Consider the following 24,746-nt stretch of genomic DNA (forward strand, 5'->3'; position numbering starts at 1 on the left):
ACCATGATAGCAGTCATTTTCATCAGTTAGATATTTGCAGGTTCCTGCATATTCTCCATAAATCAGTGATTGCAGGTCCTTGTATATTCTTGCTATAGGCTTCATCCATTATCTTCTTAATGTTCCTGCCAACAGAGCTGTGCCCATCCTTCATTGCTATAATGGATTAATAGAAGTATGCGATCTCTACCTAGCAGGCTGCCAGGATTATACATGGAAATTGCACATGAGCCCCTAGCAAAGTTTGTTCTTGTATATAGGAAAAAATAATTTCTTTAATGAAGAGCTAATGAGTTGGCGGAACGCCAGCCCTGATCCGATTTACCTAAGATAACCCACAGCCCCTGGTGAGAGTCATTATCAGCAACAAGATCGGGCCTCCAAGGTAAATGTGCGCATTTTAGTTATATAGGGGCTGATTTGTATGCACGAGCTTATGTACTCATTATGATATATTCTCCAAAGCAGATTGTACTTTCTTTTATTTAAGAAGCGCAAGACGGGAAAAAAAAACATAATTGTGTAGTAGTTTAATCTTTTTTTTTTCTTTGGAGATGAGATACAGCCAGAAACGTAACATAATGGGAAAACGGAAAATACTCTCTAGATTTTATTACCAATAGGAGTAAAAGAAAAAAAACAAAAATAAATAAAAAATAAACAACAGAAAAAAATGGAAAATTGGTCCATTACAGCAAATAAATTGCTTTGAAAGTAAAGTAAGTTAAAGGGAACCTGTCACCTGAATTTGGCGGGACCTGTTTTCGGTCATATGGGCGGAACTTGCACAGGCGTGAACTACGGAGGACATAGAATGAACTTCAATCCAATATTGCGGCCAGCATGCAGCCAGCGGGTAAGGAAAGGGTGAATCCAACACCCGAAAACTCCGCCCATATGACCGAAAACCGGTCCCGCCAAATTCAGGTGACAGGTTCCCTTTAAGGTAGACTTAAGCCATCTTTTTGGATAATTAGAATAGTTTTTTACCTCCAGCAGCTAAATCAATTATTGCAATTTTTGGAGACCTAAGTGATGGCTCATCTCTTTATTTTTTTTTCCAGCAATTTACATCCCCCGATGGTAGCTACACTGTTTTCTACAGAGTTCCAGAAGTTAGCTACTTCTTCCTTCACTTATATGTTTCCAGCATTACGGCTCAGTGGTCAGCACTGTTGTACTGTGCAGGAACCCTGGTGTCAAAAAGGACAAGGACAATAAGTTTGTATGTTCTCCATGTAGTTGTGTAAGTTTTGTTACAGGCTAACCTGGAGAGGTGGATTCTCTAAGCCGTAGGTTTGGGTGAGCAGCTCGGACCAAAGGCGACAGTGCAGTGGAGGTCTTGGAAGACAGCACGTGTATCAGCAAGGACCAGCACAGTAGGCAAACAAGGAGAGCAGATAGCGTAGATGAAACATAACCACGGGTGTGGATACACACAGGAACAGTAAGGGCTCATTTACATTTCCAATTTTTCCATGTATGAGAAAAACGAACCAATTATGCTGATCGGAGTTTGATCAATGTGTGGTTTGAGGGACATCTGTTTTTCTCATAAATGGAGAAATAAAAATGAAAGGTTCTCCACCTTCTCCATTCTGGCAGTCCGTGAAAATCTGATCATCTGAGTGCAGTCCGATTTTTCTTATGGACCCTTTGACTTGCATTGTCAATTTTGCCATTTTCAATTTTTATCTGATAAAAAAAATTGGACATGTCTCCATGATTTTTTGCAGTGTAGGACATGGTTATAATCTAGAACTGCATATCTCGATTAGATGTACCTGCCTAATTTTGACTAAAATCCAGGGCCTGTGTTCACTAGATGTGTGCCGCCAGTCTGCTAGTTGTTGAGCAAAGTTGAGTGTGCTGTTGGTGAGTTACCAGCCAAAATGTGAGCTATAGATGTAAAAGACAAGCCAGGGTCTGTTTTTGAGTGGAAACTGCATGTGTGAGCTAAGAAAGCTGAGCAGTCGGTGTATTGAAGCTGCAGATATCCGTGTGGAAGTGGCAGCCTGGTGGGATTGTGCCTTTGGTGTATGAAGTTTGCTCTGGGAGAAAGGACTGTAATCTGGTCGGGTGAGCCCGCACTGATATCTATGGGACTGCTGAATGAACTGTTTATTTGCTGTAAAACCTTTGTGCCCAGAAGAGGCTTTTTTTTCTTTCAAATTTTGAATTCCATGGAATTTTATGTAAGCAATAAAATTTCTCCTCCTTGGACCAAACCGAATTGCCTGTGTGAACAATCAAAACATGAGAAATCCAGATCAACGAACTTGTGATCAAACTTCTTTATTCTTTCAGCGTAGCCTCCTGAACCGCGTCGATGTCGCATATCATGTAACTGTCAACGCTGATGTTGTTTTATCCTCTGCTGAGCACTTTTTAGTGAATAAAGAAGAATTTTGTTCACAAGTTCGTTGAGCTGGATTTCTTATGTTTTGACTGCTCCCCCTTTAACACAGCGTTTTCCCTGCTCCGAACACCTAAGGTTGTCTATTACGGTGAGCTGGAATTTTTTCTATTTCTTCTGTGTGAACAATACCTAATGCCAACCTGAGAGAGTGAATACCTAAAGCAGACATGTGACTGGCCACATAGACTGTCAAAGGTACGAGTGCGATCCATAAAAGATACACGGATAGGATTTGCAGATGAAATTCGGGTGTCTGAATGAGGCCTAAGGGTAAGTTCACACAGGGCTTTTTTTTCTGCAGCAAAACCTGATCTTCTTGGCAGGAAAGAAGCTGCATCAAAAACGCAGGTTTAGGTGCATTTTTTTTGTGCGTTTTTTTCTCTCTTTGTCCATGCTAACGTCCTTGAATTTTCAGCAGCAAAAAAGCAGCAAATAACGATACCTGCGTTTTTGCTGCGTTTTTTCAACACCCATTCAAGTCAATGGGTGAAAAACGCAGCAAAAACGCTGAAAGAAGTGACATGCTCTATGTCCTGAAAACGCAGTAAAGCACAAAATACTGATCACACAAAAAAACAATGTGTGTGCATGAGATTTCTGAAATCTCATAGGCTTTGCTGGTACTGTAAAAAGCAGCTGACAATTAGTATTAAAAAATGCAGCAAAAAAAACGCCCTGTGTGAACTTACCCTAAGAGTGACAGAAACTTGCATCTTCTGAAAGGGGAGCAGTAAATCACAGTATGGAGTGTAGTATTTTTCAGCAGGGAGATGAGTAAACACGGGAGTAAGTGAGAAATAAGTGCAGTCTTTTATCTTTCAGCAGGGCAATGGTTAATAACAGCCACGTGACAAGAAAGGAAATGCAGTCTGGCATCTTCCAGCAAGGCCAAGGTTAATCACAGGAATAAAATGCGCTACTTAGATTTCAGAAATCAAGTGTGAATAGTAGTGATAACAGCTGTGAAAAGTTGGTATGGACAACACCAAGTAAACTGGACTGAGTTTGGAAAAAATCATGGCAGTAGCATGGAAGTCTGGAATAACTCACAAAATGATAGAAACCTGTCTGGAGCGCATCCAAGGGAAGAAAACAAAACCTCCTGACAAACTTTAGGCAACAGAAACAGTCATCTATATCATGGGAAAGAAACACCTTGGAAAGATCGCCTCTTGGACAATTTTTAAGTGACGTCTTATATGCTGTTCTTCTCTGAGAAGATCTCTAGAACTTCAAAAAGTTTTTTTTTATTATGTTTTTTTAGTTCTTTCCATTGATTTTATTGGATATAGTCATTTATTGCACTGCCACCTATTACATTTTTGTCATTATATGGATTTTCAGAATAAGGGCTATGAAGAGAATCGCACAACTCCATGTGGGTATGTGGCGGTCAGTAAGGAAGGAAAAAATATTTTCCCCCATGTCTTCCCTCTTGATGCCTGCGCACACAGCACTCAATTACCACTGATAACACAGTGTTCCCCAACTCCAGTCCTCAAGAGCCACCAACAGGTCGTGTTTTCAGGATTTCTTTAGAATGGCACAGGTGATGGAATTGTTGCCTGTTTAGATGATGGAATTCTCACCTGGGCAATACTAAGGAAATCCTGAAAACATGACCCGTTGGTGGCTCTTGAGGACCGAACTTGGGGAACACGGCCCTAACATAACAGAGGAGGTGACGATCACATGATTGCTGGGACGACTGTCAAAAACTGAGCTGCTAACTAGAAACAGCATAGCCCAGATTATGACAAGTGTCACTTTATCTTGGGTGTTGTCCACTGTAGCTGCAGCTGCTAAGAGAAACCCAGTTAAGACCCCATACACACTTTTCTTTTTAAAATCTATTGAAAATTTCAACCAAAATAGGCATTTGGTGGATAAAAACTGAATAACGAATTATTGTTGTAGCCAAAAGATCACAGATTGTCATCGTTTTGACATTAAGTGGTCATTATTTGAATTTTCCGGTAGAAAGATGAATGACCTTCCTAGAAATATTCTTTCGCCAAAGATCATTCGTCCATGTGATTGAAAGGATATTCCCAGAACGATGGTTGGTTCGTCACCCGATCAATTAACATATATGACCTGGTGGAACAACTATGACGGGGCATAAAAATGAATTTTATGTTATGGCTCCTCTATATATATACGAGCACATTCTTTAACCTCAGGTTTTGGGACTAAAATATGTATGGCTGCAGTGGCATAACTAGAATCTGATGGGCCCCGGGGCAAAATTTGGACCTGGGACGCCACCAGCATGTTGGTCAGATGTATGGGCACTTTCTAAATCCTCTATAGACATATGTGTTCACCCCCAATGTCATAATGTCCCCTGTCCTGGCTCTTTCCTGTAATAATATCACCTGACCAGAGCTCCTTCCAATGGTAAAGACCCTATACTGGCTCCTTTCAGTAATAATGTTCCCTATCCAGCAACCCTTCCCCTTTCTGGTATAATGTTCACCATCATGTAATAATGCCACCTGACCTGGGCCCTTCTAGTAATAATGCCCCTCATCCGGATACCTATTCTATAACAATAACCCCCATTATGGGCCCCTTCCTGGTATAATGCCACCCATCCTAGGCCCATTCCTGGTATAATGTCCTCCATCCTAGGCCCCTACTGGTATAACGGCCCCCATCCTAGGCCCCTTCCTGGTATAATGACCCCCATCCTAGGACAGGCCTCTACTGGTATAATGGCCCCATCCTAGGCCCCTTCCTTGTGTAATGTCCTCCATCCTAGGCCCCTACTGGTATAATGGCCCCCATCCTAGACCCCTTCCTGGTATAATCGCCCCCATCCTAGGCCAGGCCTCTACTGGGATAATGGCCCCATCCTAGGCCCCTTCCTTGTATAATGTCCTCCATCCTAGGCCCCTACTGGTATAATGGCCCCCATCCTAGGCCCCTTCCTGGCATAATGTCCTCCATCCTAGGCCCCTACTGGTATAATGGCCCCTATCCTAGGCCATTGCTGGTATAATGTCCCCCATCCTTAGCCCGTTCCTGGTATAATGGCCCCCATCCTAGGCCTCTTCATTGTATATTGTCCTCCATCCTAGGCCCCTAATGGTATAATGGCCCCCATCCTAGGCCCCTTCCTGGCATAATGTCCTCCATCCTAGGCCCCTACTGGTATAATGGCCCCTATCCTAGGCCATTGCTGGTATAATGTCCCCCATCCTTAGCCCCTTCCTGCTATAATGGCCCCCATCCTAGGCCCCTACTGGTATAATGGCATCCATTCTAGGCCCCTTCCTTGTATAATGTCCTCCATCCTAAGCCTCTACTGGTATAATGGTCCCCATTTTAGGCTCCTTCCTGGTATAATGTCCTCCATCCTAGGCCCCTACTGGTATAATGGCCCCATCCTAGGCCCCTTCCTGGTATAATGTCCTCCATCCTAGGCCCCTACTGGTTTAATGGCCCCATCCTAGGCCCCTTCCTGGCATAATGTCCTCCATCCTAGGCCCCTACTGGTATAATGGCCCCATCCTAGGCCCCTTCCTTGTGTAATGTCCTCCATCCTAGGCCCCTACTGGTATAATGGCCCCCATCCTAGGCCTCTTCCTTGTATAATGTCCTCCATCCTAGGCCCCTACTGGTATAATGGCCTGCATCCTAGGCCTCTTCCTTGTATAATGTCCTCCATCCTAGGCCCCTTCCTGGTATAATGGCCCCCATCCTAGGCCCCTTCCTGGTATAACGACCCCCATCCTTAGCTCCTTCCTGGTATAATGTTCCTCGTCCTTGGCCCCTTCCGTTCTTCTCCAACACTTTTCAAAAAGAAATAAACAATTATTCTTACTTTCCCCAGCTCCCACTACATGTGGCATCCTCCTCTATAGCCGGCAGGCATGGGCAGCATATGACGCCACTGCCCATCACGGGCAAGCCGATGTTTGCTGCCAGCTTCTGATTGGCCGGCAGTGTGTATTGCGGTGCAGGGAGCCAGTGGGTCTCCATGCCACAATAGGACGCACATTCAGGTGAAATTGGTGCTGGTGTCAGCAAGCCGCAATCCCACCTCACGCACGGCCTTGTCGCACCCTCTGCAACCATGATCATTATGCCCCTGTATGGCTGCATTGGAATTATAATCCTTAAATGATTGGTCAACCAGCATCATACTGAAATATAATAGTTATGTGGACCTTCGCACAAGAAAATAAAGAAACAAAATGTCCAAAAAATGTTTTGGTTTTTTTTTTTAACAACTTTCCACATTGTACTAAAGAAGATCCCGCTATTATATCCAGTGCCGTAAATAGCTGAACAATGTAGAATTTTATCAAAAGGGCTCAGACTGCTTAACCCCTTAGTGACAGAGCCAATTTGGTACTTAATGACCGAGCCAATTTTTGCAATTCTGACCACTGTCACTTTATGAGGTTATAACTCTGGAACGCTTCAACGGATCCCGCTGATTCTGAGATTGTTTTTTCGTGACATATTGTACTTCATGTTAGTGGTAACATTTCTTCGATATTACTTGCGATTATTTATGAAAAAAACGGAAATATGGCGAAAATTTTTAAAATTTTGCAATTTTCAAACTTTGTATTTTTATGCCCTTAAATCAGAGAGATATGTCACGAAAAATAGTTAATAAATAACATTTCCCACATGTCTACTTTACATCAGCACAATTTTGGAAACAAAATTTTTTTTTGTTAGGGAGTTATAAGGGTTAAAAGTTGACCAGCAATTTCTCATTTTTACAACACCATTTTTTATTAGGGACCACATCACATTTGAAGTCATTTTGAGGGGTCTATATGATAGAAAATAATGAAGTGTGACACCATTCTAAAAACTGCACCCCTCAAGGTTCTCAAAACCACATTCAAGAAGTTTATTAACCCTTTACGTGCTTCACAGGAACTGAAACAATGTGGAAGGAAAAAATGAACATTTAACTTTTTTTTGCAAACATCTTAATTCAGAACCATTTTTTTTATTTTCACAAGTGTAAAAACAGAAATGTAACCATAAATTTTGTTATGCAATTTCTCCTGAATACGCCAATACCCCATATGTGGGGGTAAACCACTGTTAGGGCGCACCGCAGAACTTAGAAGTGAAGGAGCGCCGTTTTACTTTTTCAATGTTGAATTGGCTGGAATTGAGATTGGATGCCATGTCGCGTTTGGAGAGCCCCTGATGTGCCTAAACAGTGGAAACCCCCCACAAGTGACACCATTTTGGAAACTAGACCCCTTAAGGAACTTATCTAGATGTGTGGTGAGCACTTTGAACCCCCAAGTGCTTCACAGAAGTTTATAACGTAGAGCCGTGAAAATAAAAAAATCGCTTTTGTTTACACAAAAATGATCTTTTTGCCCACAAATTCTTATTTTCACAAGGGTAACAGGAGAAATTAGACCACAAAAGTTGTTGTGCGATTTCTCCTGAATACGTCGATACCCCATATGTGAGGGTAAACCACTGTTTGGGCGCACCGCAGAGCTTGGAAGTGAAGGAGCGCCGTTTTACTTTTTCAATGTAGAATTGGCTGGAATTGAGATTGGACGCCATGTCGCGTTTGGAGAGCCCCTGATGTGCCTAAACAGTGGAAACCCCCCACAAGTGACACCATTTTGGAAACTAGACCCCTTAAGGAACTTATCTAGATGTGTGGCGAGCACTTTGAACCCCCATGTGCTTCACAGAAGTTTATAACGTAGAGCCGTGAAAAAAAAAAATCGCATTTTTTCTACAAAAATGATCTTTTTGCCCACAAATTTTTATTTTCACAAGGGTAACAGGAGAAATTAGACCACAAAAGTTGTTGTGCAATTTCTCCTGAGTACGCTGATACCCAATATGTGGGGGTAAACCACTGTTAGGGCGCACCGCAGAGCTTGGAAGAGAAGGAGTGCCGTTTTACTTTTTCAATGTAGAATTGGCTGGAATTGAGATCGGACGCCATGTCGCGTTTGGAGAGCCCCTGATGTGCCTAAACAGTAGAAATCCCCCACAAGTGACCCCATTTTGGAAACTAGACCTCCCATGGAACTTATCTAGATGTGTGGTGAGAACCTTGAATGCCCAAGTGCTTCACAGAAGTTTATAATGCAGAGCCGTGAAAATAAAAAATATTTTTTTTTTCCACAAAAAAGATATTGTAGCCCCCAAGTTTTTATTTAGACAAGGGTAACAAGAGAAATTGGAACCCAAAAGTTGTTGTTCAATTTGTCTTGAGTATGCTGGTACCCCATATGTGGGGGTAAACCACTGTTTGGGCGCACGGCAGAGCTCGGAAGGGAAGGAGCGCCTTTTTGGAATGCAGACTTTGATAGAATGGTCTGTGGGCATTATGTTGCGATTGCAGAGCCCCTGATATACCTAAACTGTAGTAACCCCCCACAAGTGACCCCATTTTGGAAACTAGACCCCCCAAGGAACTTATCTAGATGTGTGGTGAGAACTTTGAATGCCCAAGTGCTTCACAGAAGTTTAGAATGCAGAGTCGTGAAAATAAAAAATATTTTTTTTTTTCACAAAAAAGATTTTGTAGCCCCCAAGTTTTTATTTTCACAAGGGTAACAAGAGAAATTGGACCCCAGAAGTTGTTGTCCAATTTATCCCGAGTACGCTGATGCCCCATATGTGGGGGTAACCCACTGTTTGGGCGCACGGCAGAGCTCAGAAGGGAGGGAGCACCATTTGACTTTTTGAGCGCAAAATTGGCTGTCGTGTTTGGAGACCCCCTGATGTACCTAAACAGTGGAAACCCCCCAATTCTAGCTCCAACCCCTAACCCTAATCCCAACCTGATCCATAATCCTAATCACTAACCCTAACCATAATCACAACCCTTACCCCAAAACAACCCTAATGTCAACCCTAACCATAACCCTAATCAAAACCCTAAATCCAACACACCCCTAATCCTAATCTCAACCCTAACCTCAAACCTAACCCTAATCCCAATACACCCCTAATCACAACCCTAACCTTAACCCTAATCCCAAGCGTAACCCTAATGCCAACCCTAACCCTAATACCAACCCTAATCCAAACCCTAAACCTAATCCCAGCTCTAACCCTAACTTTAGCCCCAACCCTAGCCCTAACTTTAGCCCAAACCCTAACCCTAGCCCTAAGGCTACTTTCACACTTGCGTTGTTTGGCATTCCGTCGCAATCCGTCGTTTTGGACAAGAAACGGATCCTGCAAATGTGCCCGCAAGATGCGTTTTTTGCCCATAGTATTGCCGACGGATCGTGACGGATGGCCACACGTCGCGTCCGTCGTGCACTGGATCAGTTGTGTTTTGGCGGAGCGTCGGCACAAAAAAACGTTCAATGAAACGTTTTTTTGTACGTCGCATCCGCCATTTCTGACCGCGCATGCGTGGCCGTAACTCCGCCCCCTCCTCCCCAGGACATAGATTGGGCAGCGGATGCGTTGAAAAACTACAGCTGCTGCCCACGTTGTGCACAATTTTCACAACGTGCGTCGGTATGTCGGGCCGACGCATTGCGACGGCCCCGTACCGACGTAAGTGTGAAAGAAGCCTAACCCTAAATTTAGCCCCAACCCTAACCCTAAATTTAGCCCCAACCCTAACCCTAAATTTAGCCCCAACCCTAGCCCTAACCCTAGCCCTAACCCTACCCCTAACCCTAGCCCTACCCCTAACCCTAACCTAACCCTACCCCTAACCCTACCCCTAACCCTACCCCTAACCCTACCCCTAACCTAACCCTAGCCGTAACCCTACCCCTAACCCTAACCTAACCCTACCCCTAACCTAACCCTAGCCGTAACCCTACCCCTAACCTAACCCTACCCCTACCCTAACCCTAACCCTACCCCTAACCCTACCCCTACCCCTAACCCTACCCCTAACCCTAACCCTACCCCTAACCCTACCCCTAACCCTAACCCTACCCCTACCCTACCCCTGCCCCTAACCCTAACCCTAACCCTACCCCTAACCCTACCCCTAACCCTAACCCTAATTTTAGCCCTAACCGCTGTTCTCCTGCCGGCCGGCAGATGGAGACAGATGGCGGGCGCACTGGGCATGCGTCCGCCATGTTCTTCTGCCGGCGGCCAGGAGGAGCAGCAAGAGGATCCAGGGACCTAGGTGAGTATGCTAGGGTCCCCGAATCCCCCTATTTCTCTGTCCTCTGATGTGCGATCACATCAGAGGACAGAGAATTACACTTTACTTTTTTTTTTTTTTTTTTTTTTTTTTGCGGTCGCCGGTAAACAGTTAATTACCGGCGATCGCAAAACAGGGGTCGCTAAAACCGACCCCCGATCATGCTCTTTGGAGTCTCGGCTACCCCAGGCAGCCGAGACCCCAAAGATTCTCCCGGTGCCGGCCGGCGGGCGCACTGCGCATGCGCCCGCCATTTTGAAGATGGCGGCGCCCACCGGGAGACACGAGGAGCATCGGGGGAGCTAGGTGAGTATTGGGGGGCCACCTGGGACCCCTTTTCTCTGTCCTCCGATGTGCGATCACATCGGAGGACAGAGAAATTAAAAAGAGATCGCTTTTTTTTTTTTTTTGCGATCGCCGGTAAACGGTTAATTACCGGCGATCGCAAATGCGGGGAGGGTTAAAAACCCCCCGAATCATGTTCTCTGGGGTCTCGGCTACCCTCGGCAGCCGAGACCCTGGAGAAAATCGGCCTGTGGGGGGCGCTATACACTTTTTCCACAGCGCCGTTAATTAACGGCGCTGTGGTTTAAGTACCCTTAGCGGCCGCCGTTAAAAGGCGTATCGGCGGTCGCTAAGGGGTTAATAGTTGCCTACTACCCTCTTGTTCTTAGTTACACCTTGTCCGGCCAGAAATGGCAGAAAATACTCTTGGAATCACTGTTGGTAGGAGGGATCGGGCTTAGCCAGTGACTTACTGACTGGGCAACCAGTTTGGGCCCTTTGGAAGCAAAAAAAGAAAATCTCAGCTGGACAAACCTTGTATTAATGCGCCTTAGCATATACGGGGAAAAGTCATCGCTACCTGCCAGTTTTAGAAGGACCAGATGACAATTTTATATATGACGACCTCTGGACTGGGAAGGATCAGGAATGTTGAATTGCAACTCCTGACCCTGTAACTGTTAAGGGCAGGTGCTGACGACCGTAGATTCTCTCATCCGAAAGAATCGGGTCGATTGTGCAAACGACGCTTTGATCGAACTCAAATGAGGAGAAGATGGAGAAAAAAAAATGTCTCCATCTTCTTCATCCAGATGTCATCCGAGTGTAGTCCGATGCTTTCCACTGACTCATTGACTGGCATGGCCGAATATCAGATTAAGCTTGGGCATGCAAAGTTTGATCTGTCTAAGGAAAAAATCACGGCCTCATAGAGTAACATTGGTCCGTGTGCAATCCGATGTTTTGTCAGATCGTACTCAGACCTAAAACATGGTCATCTGCACCTGCCCTAGAGGTGTGATTCAGTGCCTTTCACATTGAAAACGCATGCACGCTCAACTGAACCTTGCGTGCACGCATATCGGAATACATTAGTGGGCACAGACGTGATTTCAATTTTATGGGCACGTTCTAGAATTTCCGGCTCGGGAGCTAAAAGATCTCTTCCTGCTCCTGGTTCTACATTACATTAAAAGTAGCAATGTCATCTCCAAAGATTCCATACTGGTGGCACCGTACCGAATGTGTTAACGAGTAACTGCATGTAGCCGGGAAGCTAAGACGGGAGCTCTCCAAATGTGAAGCTACTCATTAAAAGCTAGATCTTTCCATGCCTTAATGTACAGGTCCTTCTCAAAAAATTAGCATTTAGTGTTAAATTTCATTATTTACCATAATGTAATGATTACAATTAAACTTTCATATATTATAGATTCATTATCCACCAACTGAAATTTGTCAGGTCTTTTATTGTTTTAATACTGATGATTTTGGCATACAACTCCTGATAACCCAAAAAACCTGTCTCAATAAATTAGCATATCAAGAAAAGGTTCTCTAAACGACCTATTACCCTATTCTTCTGAATCAACTAATTAACTCTAAACACATGCAAAAGATACCTGAGGCTTTTATAAACTCCCTGCCTGGTTCATTACTCAAAACCCCCATCATGGGTAAGACTAGTGACCTGACAGATGTCAAGAAGGCCATCATTGACACCCTCAAGCAAGAGGGTAAGACCCAGAAAGAAATTTCTCAACAAATAGGCTGTTCCCAGAGTGCTGTATCAAGGCACCTCAATGGTAAGTCTGTTGGAAGGAAACAATGTGGCAGAAAACGCTGTACAACGAGAAGAGGAGACCGGACCCTGAGGAAGATTGTGGAGAAGGACCGATTCCAGACCTTGGGGAACCTGAGGAAGCAGTGGACTGAGTCTGGTGTGGAAACATCCAGAGCCACCGTGCACAGGCGTGTGCAGGAAATGGGCTACAGGTGCCGCATTCCCCAGGTAAAGCCACTTTTGAACCATAAACAGCGGCAGAGGCGCCTGACCTGGGCTACAGAGAAGCAGCACTGGACTGTTGCTAAGTGGTCCCAAGTACTTTTTTTCTGATGAAAGCAAATTTTGCATGTCATTCGGAAATCAAGGTGCCAGAGTCTGGAGGAAGACTGGGGAGAAGGAAATGCCAAAATGCCTGAAGTCCAGTGTCAAGTACCCACAGTCAGTGATGGTGTGGGGTGCCATGTCAGCTGCTGGTGTTGGTCCACTGTGTTTCATCAAGGGCAGGGTCAATGCAGCTAGCTATCAGGAGATTTTGGAGCACTTCATGCTTCCATCGGCTGAAATGCTTTATGGAGATGAAGATTTCATTTTTCAGCACGACCTGGCACCTGCTCACAGTGCCAAAACCACTGGTAAATGGTTTACTGACCATGGTATTACTGTGCTCAATTGGCCTGCCAACTCTCCTGACCTGAACCCCATAGAGAATCTGTGGGATATTGTGAAGAGAAAGTTGAGAGACGCAAGACCCAACACTCTGGATGAGCTTAAAGCCGCTATTGAAGCATCCTGGGCCTCCATAACATCTCAGCAGTGTCACAGGCTGATTGCCTCCATGCCACGCCGCATTGAAGCAGTCATTTCTGCCAAAGGATTCCCGACCAAGTATTGAGTGCATAACTGAACATTATTATTTGATGGTTTTTTTGTTTGTTATTAAAAAACACTTTTATTTGATTGGATGGGTGAAATATGCTAATTTATTGAGACAGGTTTTTTGGGTTATCAGGAGTTGTATGCCAAAATCATCAGTATTAAAACAATAAAAGACCTGACAAATTTCAGTTGGTGGATAATGAATCTATAATATATGAAAGTTTAATTGTAATCATTACATTATGGTAAATAATGAAATTTAACACTATATGCTAATTTTTTGAGAAGGACCTGTACTGGAAGGGTTCCATGTAGAGTTAATGGCTCTCTGGACAGCCTTGGCAGCGGCCCGTTCCAGCTAAACAAAAAGCCCAAACATAGCAATTGGCCGTCTCTTTCTGCCGGTTTCAAAGCTAATCCTACATCAAGCAACGCCGCCTGGTATTGAGGAGTCTTCAGACGCGATCTTCAGACTTGGCAGCTCCTTTTGTGATGTTATCATCTTGAGAAACTTTCCTCTGCTGAAAGGCTTTGCACTTCTATCGCTGTTTTAGATCAGTTTCAGTAACGGAGCGCAGACGTAGTAAATGAATTCTACAGCCAGACCTTCAGATGAATTGCAGTTAGATCCTGGCAGCGAGTGTTATTCTACATAATAAGACAAGTCTTCACCGCAAAGAACTGTAACTGGGTCTTCTGATGCTGGCACTGCCGGGAAAATTATCCCACAGCAGATGGGAAAGAAATCAGATTACTATATCTAAGGGTAATAACTGGTAAAAAATGCAAACTGTCTCATCAGGGAGGATGGGGCTTCATCTCTAGCGCCACCTATTGGAAGTAGCAATCATAAAAGTCAATATCGACCTTTTACCCAGCCTTGCCGCATGACTTAGGATAAAAGCCAGAACAAAAGCTCTCTTTGCAGACACATGTTTCAGGGTGTTGCCTCTCTTCAGTGCAAAGTAAGAAACCTGATGGGCTGGGTAAGAGGTCTCTGACTAGTGTTTAAGGGCTAATGTCTCTCGTTGTGGAGAGTAACATGCCTGACATGCCAGTGTACTGGGACTTATTGGCCATACAATTCTCCTCTGGGAGCTTAAATATGCAAATTATCCTAAGACATCTGTCAAGGCTCGTTAAAGGGTCAATATTGAACTTTTGGGTTGCTACTTCCAATAGGTGGCGCTAGAGTTCAAGTCCGCTTCCTCTCCGAAGAGGCAATTTACATATTTAATCTCCCAGAGGTGCATTGCATGGCCTATAAGTCTCTTTGCACTGACATGTCAGGCATGTCATTCTCCACAAAGAAGGAAGTTATCCCTTAGGCCCCAGGTAATAGACAACTAAGATAATACCAGTACATGTTATATTATGCATTCAAAAATTGCTAAACAATGTCCTAATAATATTACGATATACTGCAATGCACAAGTGGTCAATAGTCATTTCACACTATTAAAAATTGATTGCCAAATTTACATACTGGTTTCCCAGGCCGTTTTGAGTAACCAAGGTTACCAGTGCACTATTTTTTTTACAGAATGCACAAAATTGTTGATTGGGCCACTCCTAATATTTTGGCTATCTCTCTCATAGATTTCTTCCTTTTCAGCCTAATGATGGTGTTTCTCTCCATTCAGAGTTCCTTTCACCGCATGTTGTGGGTTCACAGCAACAGCTTTCATATGCAATTGTCACAACTGGAATCAGCTGGTATATAGACTGGCCCGGCAGAAACTGGCAGGTACAGCTGGTATACAGGCAGGCACAGCAGGTGCAGGCAGGTACGGCTGGTATATAGGCAGGCACAGCAAGTGCAGGCAGGTACGGCTGGTATACAGACTGGCACGGCAGGTGGAGGCAGGTACAGCTGGTATATAGGCAGGCACAGCAGGTGCAGGCAGGTACGGCTGGTATACAGACTGGCACGGCAGGTGGAGGAAGATACAGCTGGTATACAGACTGGCACGGCAGGTGCAGGCAGGTACGGCTGGTATACAGACTGGCATGGCAGGTGCAGGCAGGTACGGCTGGTATACAGACTGGCACGGCAGGTGCAGGCAGGTACGGCTGGTATACAGACTGGCACGGCAGGTGCAGGAAGGTACGGCTGGTATACAGACTGGCACGGCAGGTGCAGGCAGGTACGGCTGGTATACAGACTGGCACGGCAGGTGCAGGCAGGTACGGCTGGTATACAGGCAGGTGCAGGCAGGTGCAGGCAGGTACGGCTGGTATACAGACTGGCATGGCAGGTGCAGGCAGGTACGGCTGGTATACAGACTGGCACGGCAGGTGCAGGAAGGTACGGCTGGTATACAGACTGGCATGGCAGGTGCAGGCAGGTACGGCTGGTATACAGACTGGCACGGCAGGTGCAGGCAGGTACGGCTGGTATACAGACTGGCATGGCAGGTGCAGGCAGGTACGGCTGGTATACAGACTGGCACGGCAGGTGCAGGAAGGTACGGCTGGTATACAGACTGGCATGGCAGGTGCAGGCAGGTACGGCTGGTATACAGACTGGCACGGCAGGTGCAGGCAGGTACGGCTGGTATACAGGCAGGTGCAGGCAGGTTCAGCTGGTATAAATGAGAAAACACGCTTGCAGTTCCAGCTCCTTAGATTAAAATATTTCATATTAATTCTATTTCTATCTCCAAGCATGTTTCTGTCCAAAACATCCCATAAAACATGGATGGATGTCAAGTGTTGCTATAAATGTGGTACTACTCCTTGTACAACCTGTAGACAAATAATCAATAACAAAACTTCCAGTAATCAATCATGATAACACACTCAAATTTAACATATAGGAATTCATTAATTGCAATACATATAATGTTGTCTACAAATTTGACAGTACTGCATGTATTACGGCTTATGTCGGCTGCACATCCTGAAAATTAAAGACACGTATCCCTGATCACTTATATGACATCTCCAATGCGGTGAGGAATAACACAAATCAGTTGCAAAACACTTCATTATTCATCATTCTCGCCACATTGCCTCTTTAACCCCTTACTGACATCAGACGAGATAGTACGTCCGACATCAGTATCTCCGGCAGTGAGCCCACCTCATAGCTGGGACATGTCAGCTGTTTTGAACAGCTGACATGTGCCTGCAATAGGCGCGGGTGGAATCGAGATCCGCCTGCGCCTATTAACTAGTTAAATGCCACTGTCAAACTCTGACAGAGGCATTTAACACGTGCTACCGGCTATTGGGCCGGAAATAAGGGCACCACTGACCCCCCGTCACGTGATCATGGGTCATCAGTGCATCGGCATGACAACCAGATGTCTCCTGCAGACCTCTATGGTTGTTGATGCTGGATTTCTGTGAGTGCCACCCAGTGGTCGGTGCTCATAGCAAGTCTGCAATTCCGCTATATAGATGCGATCTGAACATCGCCTGTATGGAGCAGAGCTGATCGAGTTGTGCAAGCTTCTAGCCTCCCATGGAAGCTATTGAAGCATGCCGAAAGTAAAAAAAAAAAGTGTTTAAAAATCTGAAAAAAATTAAAAAACACAGAAGTTCAAATCACCCCCCTTTCGCCCCAGTCAAAATAAAACAATAAAAATAAAATCAAACACATACATATTTGGTATTGCCGCGTTCAGAATCGCCCGATCTATCAACAAAAGAAAAGGATTAAACTGATCGCTTAACAGCGAAACGAGAAAAAGAATCAAAACGCCAGAATTAATTTTTTTTGGTCGCCGTGACATTGCATTAAAATGCAATAACAGGTGATCAAAAGATCGTACCTGCACCAAAATGGTATCATTAAAAATGTCAGCTCGGCACACAGAAAATAAGCCCTCACCCGACTCGAAATCACAAAAAATAGATACGCTACGGGTCTCGGGAATTGGCGGAATTTTTTTTTCTTTAGCAAACATAGGAATTATTTTTCACCACTTAGATAAAAAAGAACCTAGACATGTTTGGTGTCTATGAACTCGTAATGACCTGGAGAATCAAAATATCCAGTCAGTTTTAGCATTTAATGAACCTAGCAAAACAGGCATACAAAAAACAAATGTGGGATTGCACTTTTTTTTCAATATCACTGCACTTGGAATTTTGTTCACGTTTTCTGTTACAAGACATGGTAAAACCAATGGTATCCTTCAAAATAAGAACTCGTCCCACAAAAAATAAGCCTTCACATGGCCATATTGACAGAAAAATAAAAAGTTATGGCTCTGGGAAGAAGGGGAGCGAAAAACGATAATGCAAAATCTCCGGTCATAAAGAGGTTAAAAGTATTTGGACTTGAACAAGTTAATAATCCGTTGCGAGGTGTGGATGTTAGACGCTGCTTACTTACTTGAGACGCCTACTGGATCTATAATCTGGGTACCAGGTTTCCAAATGGTCTAAAGAGACGTAACAAAATTATGTTTCATTACTAGGATTGCATCATAGTATTGACATGTTTTATTATTTCTGATATTATCTTGTATGTATTATGTCAATTCTTTATTCACATTTTTGTATTTTTCTTTGTATTTTGTCTGTTTTCTTATGGCTACCAGGACCTTAACACCATGGGATATGTCTTAGACAATTGATTTTCTTATGGGTCCTTTAAAACATTTATGCTTTCCAGTTGTAGTAGCTTTAATAAAGATTGCTGCTGCAATTGAAATCGTCACTCTCTGTCCCAGTGTGCACTACAGTACGGTCTAGGAGCTTTTTTCATGTGTCATTATTTCAAATAAATTTGGAACATTTTAAGCTGGAACTACAAGGGTGTATTCTTATCTACTTCTCATCAGAACGTAGTTCTGTGCATATGCTACAAGATCAGTGAGTTGTCTTTTTCTGTTTCTTTTTCACGGCTGGTATACAGACTGGCACAGCATGTACAGGTGGTATACAGGCAGGCATGGCATATGCAGGCAGGTACGACTGGTATACAGACAGGCACGGCAGGTACAAGTAGATAATGGAAGATATGCTAGAACAGGGGACCTGAGAACTAGCAAGCATGCAAACAAGCAGAGTCAACACGTTGCTTTAGGCACCTCCCAACAGGTGGAGGTGCCTTAAATAATAAGTGTCTCCCATCCATTGGCTGGGTAGACTTTAGTAGGGCATGCATTGTCTCTTTAAGAGACCAGGAGCGTTCGCATGTAAGTCCTAAGTGTAATGTTCAGTGATCTGCCTGGCGTGCGCAGACCCCAGGAGGCAGGAGCAGGAAGAGGAAGTGAGTCAGCGCTTCTGCCCGGGGAGGAGGATGGCAAGCGTACAGGGATGCCGAAGATGCACCCATATTGATTATACAACTGTATCTTGAATATGTTTTTGCAAACCGCTAAAATGTCAAAACTTGTGTCACTGTCCAAATAATTCTGGACGTAACTCTATCTCGGGAACAGAGAGGCACAGGAACAAAAGAAAAAACAAAGCCAGATTCAGGAGAACAGCGGCATTTACATCAGATAAAAATATTACAAATATATGACAAGTTTAAATAGTTCACTGGGTCTGACATCAGGCTCTGGTGCCAATTGTCTTGTTGGGGGGGATGTGGCCGCTCGTCTGGAATCTGGTGAAGCAGTATGAACTATATTGTGCACCATGTACAGAATTAGGCCATGTGCAGTATTTGGTTAGAATTTTACATCAGTATTTATCAGCCAAAACCAGGAGTGGAACAATCAGAGGAAAATTATAGAAGAAACACGTCACCACTTCTGTATTTATCACCCACTCCTGGTTTTGGCTTACAAATACTGATGTAAAATACTGAACGTGTGAACGTGGCCTTACCTGCACTGCAGCAGTATTAACTCCAGGTAAAACTATTTCATATTTATGTGAAGTGACAGGTTTCTCTTATAGCCTGGAGATTGAGGTTTGCCCTTCATGGATCTTGTACTTGTGCATGTAGGATTTTTGCTATTGTCTGTTGTTCTTGATCCTGACCTCAGCCTTATGTCTTGACTATACTCCCACATTGATTTTTGGAGTCGACATCTGGTTCTTTTAGCTGCACTCCTGGACCTGATTCCTGGCATTTCATGACTGTGCTCCTGCTTTGCACTTTTTGGATAGTTCTTCTCTTCCTTGCCCTGACCTTGCTCCTCTCTCATTCCTTGGATTTTTGTATTGTGTGTGTTCTCCCAAGTTCTCACCACACTAGAGCATCGAAAACGCTCCTGCTGCCAATCATTACCTGATCAGGGGATCAAAACCTGCTGCAACATCCCTTCCTCCTTGTGGATAAAAGATAAAAAGCTGTGTGTTCTTTAGACTCCATACCCCCGTATAGCCTGTGTTACAAGAGTTATTGCTTATAAAGTCCACATTCTAGTACATGATATGTGGCACCCCAGGAGTTCGGGTACCACAGTAGTGCTGCCTTCCTCTCGGGGAGGGTAGTGCTATGCCTGAAGACAAGAGGAATCCCTTTGGCAGGTAATCTCACACACAACACCTTCTGAATCCAGGCCAGGAGGGGGAGCTCAAAACCCGGTTTTAGGGCAGCTTGCCTGAATAAAGATCCTGGTCTGGAGGAGGAGTCAGACAGTTGGTCCAGAGAGACCAGAGAGTTCAGTTCAGTCTGGAGCAGACAGAAAAGTAGCAGAGGAGTGATTGAGGGCTCAAGGAGGCGACGATTAGGCCCCTAAGAGCCAGAGCGCAGAAACCGGGCACCGGGAGCCTGAGGTTGTGGATAGCTGTAAGGTCCACAGCAGAGCCGGAGAGCATAGGCCTATAAGTATACTGCCCCTACCATACCTGAGGCAAAGCAGCAGATAAAGCCTGGAGTCACCGCATCAGAGTCCCCCAAGAGTACAGCTCAAGCTGCCTTCCGTGCAGGTTCTGTCCCAGGACAGGAGAGAGAAAGGAGTACTTTGCCAGCAAACCACAGATAGCAAGGTACCAGAAACCCAGCGCATAGAGAAAGTACCTAGAAGAACTGAAGAAGGCAAAGGGCGATCACCCCAAATACTAATGTGATTTAGATTTCTCTTTTATTCATTCACTTTGCGTTTTGCTAATTGATAAAACAAATATACTATTAACACTTCTAATGTTCTTGCTCTGCAGCATTTTTTGAACATCTGCCTGTAAATTTGGGACAGTCCTGTATCTAAGTCCTAAAATCATCTTTTACCACAATTCTAATCTATAACAGGATCCCCACCTGCAGTTTGTCTTTTATGCTATTTGTGTATTGTAGAAGAATTAAGATGACCCGAGCCGGAGGGAGGAAATCCTGGTAAGCAGAGATCAACCATTCAATTTAATGGGGCTGGTTGCAGTCAAAGCACAAGGGGTATTTGTCAGCAGCATTGTACAAGGATAACCTAGAAGGGGATGCAGCTCTAAACCAGTGCACAGCTCCCCCCCTCTTTATTTTCAGAATAAAGTGAGGATCCAGCGACATGCCATCTATTTATATTATTGCCCTGTAATGTTTTTATTTCCTGTTCTGTCCAGATGTCATCGCATCCCATAATTCCAAGCGGAGGAAGATCACCGACCGCCATATTGGAACACCCAAGTGATGGGTGTCTCAATATGGAAACTGCTGCTGGTACCAACCTATTGCGCAGTACCACCAGCAGAACACCGTCGCACCACACACACACATAGTCTATACACCGTACGCACCACACACACTCACACACTCAAGCAGCCTCTTGCTCGGTACCACTAGCGGAACACCGTTGCGAACATGCCGCCGCCGGGATCAGCCGAATTATTCACTTATTCACTGACTGCCGCCATCTTTGTACAGGAGTAATGCATGCGCAGTTTTAATGTGACCACCACTATCTGTCTGCACAAAGATGGCGGCGGTCTGATTTGCTGCGTCTGCGCAAATTACGCGCAGGTGCAGTGAATCATTCAGCTGATCCCGGCGGCAGATGCGCGCCGTGTCTACAGGCAGAGGAAACCGGTCACATTAAAGGAGTTTTCCCACAAACGAGAGTTCATTTTAAAAATTGACTGTATCTGACCATGTACGGAGGATACCACATCTCCTGGGCAGGGGAGGAAGCAAAAGACAATACTGAAATTACAGCAGGGGATCACAGGGGATTCATTTTGTGAGGTAAAATTTCACTGACTGTTTTTAAAAATATTTTACCTCACAAAATGTATCCTCTGCGATCTCCTGCTGTAATGTCAGTATTGTCTTTTGCTTCCTCCACTGCCCAGGAGCTGTGGTATGTTAGGTAATAATAATAATAATAATAATAATAATAATCTTTATTTATATAGCGCCAACATATTCCGCAGCGCTTTACAGTTTAACAGTTTCAAACACAAAAGTCATAAGTAACAACGTTAACAATACAATAATTAAAGCAAAATAAGACGACCCTGCTCGTGAGAGCTTACAATCTACAATGAGGTGGGGGAGATACAAAGTACAGGTGTGTATTTACAATGATGTATTTACAATCATGGTCCAGCCATCTTCAGGGGTTGGGGAATAGATGGGGATAGTGAATGGGCTACACACACACAAACATAACATAACTTTGATTAGTGAACGTGATAGGCCGCTCTGAACAAATGTGTTTTGAGCGAGCGCCTAAAACTATGCAAATTATGGATGGTCCTAATATCTTGGGGTAGAGCATTCCAGAGGATTGGCGCAGCACGGGAGAAGTCTTGGAGTCGGGAGTGGGAGGTACGGATTAGTGCAGAGGTTAGCCGAAAGTCATTTGCAGAGCGCAGTGGTCTGTTAGGCTGATAGACAGAAATGAGGGAGGAGATGTAAGGGGGTGCCGCACTGTGGAGAGCTTTGTGGGTGAGAACAAGTACTTTGAATTGTATCCTGTAATGAATGGGCAGCCAGTGTAACGACTGGCGAAGAGCGGACGCGTCCGAGTAACGATTAGCCAGATGGACGACCCTGGCTGCTGCATTAAGGATGGACTGGAGAGGGGAAAGTCGAGTGAGGGGGAGGCCAATTAATAGAGCGTTACAGTAGTCCAGGCGGGAGTGGATCAGGGCGACCGTGAGGGTTTTAGCTGTCTCCATGGTGAGAAAAGGGCGGATTCTAGAGATGTTCTTTAGGTGTAAGCGGCACGAGCGGGCAAGAGATTGTATATGGGAGGTGAAGGAGAGATCGGAGTCAAACATAACACCCAGACAGCGCGCCTGCTGCCGGGGTGTTATTATGGTGCCACCCACGGAGAGGGAAATGTCAGATTTAGGGAGGTTAGTAGATGGTGGGAGCAGAAGAAGTTCAGTTTTGGAGAGGTTGAGTTTCAGATAGAGAGCGGACATGATGTTGGAGACTGCGGACAGACAGTCAGTGGCATTCTGTAGTACAGCGGGGGTAAGGTCAGGGGATGACGTATATAGTTGTGTGTCGTCGGCATAAAGATGGTACTGAAAGCCAAATCTGCTGATGGTCTGTCCAATTGGGGCCGTGTAGAGAGAGAACAGAAGGGGGCCAAGGACTGAGCCCTGAGGTACCCCGACAGCGAGAGGAAGAGGAGATGAAGTGGAGCCAGAGAACAGAACACTGAAGGAGCGGTCGGAAAGATAGGAGGAGAACCAGGAGAGAGCAGTGTCCTTAATGCCTAGTGACTGGAGCCTAGAGAGCAGGAGAGGGTGGTCAACAGTGTCAAAAGCTGCAGAAAGGTCGAGAAGAATGAGCAGAGAGTGGTCACCATTACGTTTTGCTGTCAGAAGGTCATTGGTCACTTTGATGAGTGCAGTTTCTGTCGAATGTAGGGGGCGGAAACCGGACTGTGAAGGGTCTAGGAGGGAGTGAGTGGAGAGGTAACGGGTAAGGCGGGAGTATATCAGGCGCTCCAAGAGTTTAGAGATGAAGGGGAGATTGGAGACCGGTCTGTAGTTGTTTGTGCAGGATGGGTCGAGGGTGGGTTTCTTTAGTAATGGAATAATGATAGAGTGTTTGAAGGAGGAGGGGAAAATGCCAGAGGAGAGGGAGAGATTAAAGATTGTAGTTAGGTGACTTGTGACAACTGGAGAGAGAGACTGGAGGAGATGTGAGGGAATGGGGTCGGTAGTGCATGTAGTCGGACGAGAAGAGGAGAGGAGCTTGGAGACTTCTTCTTCTGTGATGGGATCGAATGTGGAGAGTGAGCCAGGGGCAATGAGGGGAGGGATGGGAGTCACTGAACTTAGTTGTTGGGAGTGGATTTCCTGACGGATATTGTCTATTTTCTCTATAAAGTGGGAGGCCAGGTCACCAGCACAAATATCTGTGATAGGGGCTTGTGCTTTTGGCCTGAGGAGGGAGTGAAAGGTGTCAAAAAGTTTCTTGGGGTTGTTGGATAGTGAGGAGATCAGAGTGGTAAAGTAGGTCTGTTTAGCGAAGTGAAGGGCAAAGTTATAGGTCCTTAACATAAATTTGAAGTGTATGAAGTCTTCTGGTGTGCGTGTTTTCCTCCATAAGCGTTCAGCACACCTAGAGGATCGCTGGAGAAATCGGGTTTGCGATGTGAGCCAGGGCTGTTTTATTCTGTGTTTGGAGGTCCTGAGGGTGAGGGGAGCTACTTGGTCAAGGGTGCTTCTAAGAGTGTCATTGAAGTGATGTACTGCCAGATCAGGACAGGAAAAGGAAGAGATTGGGGACAATGATAAGCGTAGGGAGTCTGAAAGTGTAAGAGGGTTAATGGCTTGTAGATTTCTGACTGAATGGTGTGTAGGAGGGTGCTGGGGTGAGCGAGGATATGTGAGTGTGAAGGAGAGAATGTTGTGGTCAGAGAGGGGAAGCGGTGAGCGATCTAGGTTGGAGAATGAGCAGAGCTGGGCGAAGACCAGGTCCAGGGTGTTACCGTCCTTGTGTGTCTCAGAGGTTGAGAGCTGTGAGAGGCCGAGAGAAGTGGTTAGTGACAGAAGCTGGGATGCAGATGTGGAAGTGGGGCTGTTAATGGGGATGTTGAAGTCTCCCAGGATAAGGGTTGGTAGTTCTGAGGACATGAAGTGCGGCAGCCAGGCAGAGAAATGGTCCAGGAAGCGGGTGGGTGAGCCTGGGGGCCGGTATATGACCGCTACTCTGAGGGAGAGGGGGCGAAAGAGCCTGATGGTGTGGACTTCAAAAGAAGGGAATGAGAGTGATGGAACTGAGGGGATGACCTGGAAAGTGCATTGTGGGGACAGGAGTATGCCAACTCCACCACCAGGTCTGTTTGTTGGTCTCGGGGAATGGGAGAATTGTAAGCCACCATGGGTAATGGCAGCAGGAGAGACAGTGTCAGAATCCTGAATCCAGGTTTCCGTGA

Source organism: Ranitomeya imitator, chromosome 10, assembly GCF_032444005.1.
Source record: "Ranitomeya imitator isolate aRanImi1 chromosome 10, aRanImi1.pri, whole genome shotgun sequence".
Classification (NCBI taxonomy): Eukaryota; Metazoa; Chordata; class Amphibia; order Anura; family Dendrobatidae; genus Ranitomeya; species Ranitomeya imitator.